Source organism: Cynara cardunculus, unplaced genomic scaffold, assembly GCF_001531365.2.
Source record: "Cynara cardunculus var. scolymus isolate 2C unplaced genomic scaffold, CcrdV1 Un_Scaffold_833, whole genome shotgun sequence".
Taxonomy (NCBI): domain Eukaryota; kingdom Viridiplantae; phylum Streptophyta; class Magnoliopsida; order Asterales; family Asteraceae; genus Cynara; species Cynara cardunculus.
The window spans coordinates 158,982-161,118 of record NW_020200628.1 but is presented as its reverse complement, the minus strand read 5'-3'; positions in this window follow the sequence as shown (position 1 = coordinate 161,118).

Below are 2,137 nucleotides of genomic sequence, written 5' to 3'. Positions count from 1 at the left end.
CTGCTTACCAAGGTGCTTGTATGCTTCTTCCAATTATGTGGACAGAAATCATTCAGCATCATCATACAAGCTGCTTACCAAGGTGCTTGTATGCTGCTCCCAATTATATGGACATAAATCATTCAGCAGCATCATACAAGCTGCTTACCAAGGTGCTTGTATGCTGCTTCCAATTATGTGGACAGAAATCATTCACACCACATACACATATAATCCATTTTATTTAGCATGCATAATCACATACTTCCAATTWATTCATGCTTATTAACACATAAACACATAATGTACCTTAACCCAATATGTCTGAAAGCCTGGTTATCACAAGCAGCCCCCTGAGTTCGAAAATCCAAAGCATCCAGATATGTCTATTTTCTTGACAAAGCTCTCTATGGGCTGAAGCAAGCACTTAGGGACTTGTATGATACACTCTCTACCTTTCTCATTGCCAATGGATTCGAAGAAGGTACCATCGACACAACTCTCTTTCTTAAGAAGCACAAAGGTGATATTTTACTTGTGCAAATATATGTGGACGATATCATATTTGGTTCTACTAACTCAAAATTTTGCAAAAAATTCTCAGAGCTGATGAAGAGCAAATTTGAGATAGGGATGATGGGAGAACTCAATTTCTTCCTTGGTCTTCAAATAAAACAAACTCTAGAAAGAATTTTCATCAATTAGTCCAAATATGTGACTGGCCTTCTAAAGAAATACTCTCTCTCAAATTCATCATCGATGAGAACACCAATGGCTACAAGAGCTAAGTTATTTGCTGATCCATCAGGCAAATCTGTGGATGTAACAACCTACAGAGGCATGATTGGATCACTCCTGTATCTAACAACTAGTAGACCAGATATTGTGTTTGTTACATGTCTTTGTGCAAGGTATCAAGCTAATCCTAAGGAATCTCGTTTCTCTACAGTCAAAAGGATCTTTAGATACCTCAAGGGAACCCCTTCATTGGGTCTCTGGTATCCAAAGAACTCTGGCTTTTATCTAATAGCCTATACAGATGCAGATCATGCAGGTTGCAAGCTTGATAGAAAGAGTACGTCTGGAAGTTGTCAACTCTTGGGGGACAAGCTGGTATGTTGGACATCAAGAAAATAGAATTGTGTTTCAACCTCTACAGCAGAAGCAGAATATGTTGCTACGGCTAGTAGTTGTTCACAAGTCCTCTGGATGAAGACCCAGCTGAGGGATTATAGATTTCAATATGAAAAGATTCCCATCCTTTGTGACTCCAAGAGTGCCATAGCTATCTCTGCAAATCCTGTGCAGTATTCCAAGACTAAGCACATTGATGTCAAGTACCATTTTCTAAAAGATCATGTAGAAAAGGGAACAATAGAGATGTATTTTGTTCCTACTAGGGATGGCAAAAAAAACCGAAACCGACGGTGAAAACCGAAAACCGAAACTTTCGCGCCGGGTTCGGGGACATTTTATCGAGGACGGGATGGGGATCGGGGACGAATTCGGGGATTTTAACGGGGACGGGGACCGGGGCGGGGACGGTGATCACCGGCCCGGCCCGATTTGTATATATATATATTTATTTATTTATTTTAATTTATATACATATATATATATATATATATATATATATATAATATCTTTAAAAATAGTAACATTAAAATATAAAAAAAAATTATCCACTTTACCTCAACAACCCAAATAAAGCTCACGAAAAGTCTAGTTTATTTGTCAAAAACCRTGATTTTAGTTGTATGATGTTCGAATTTTTGTTTAGTTTTATATTGTAATCTAATATATTGTTTGTAATTGGTTCAATTATGTTTGAGACATTTAAACTTAGATCTTTAAAAAAATTGTAATTTACTTTTAATTGTGAAAATTAACATATTGTAATTTTTTTCATATCGGTTTCGGGTTTCAGGTTCGGGTTCGGTTATAACCAACGATGAAAAAGAGAATTTTTACCCTTAACGGGTTCCCCAACGGGGATCGGGGAAACCGCGGGGACCCGATGGCGATCCCGATAAGATCCCCGACGGGGATCGAGACAGTTACGGGGACGGTTTTAGCTATCGGTTTCGGGGACGGGGATACCAATACCCAGCCCGTTGCCATTCCTAGTTCCTACAGAGATTCAACTTACTGACATTTT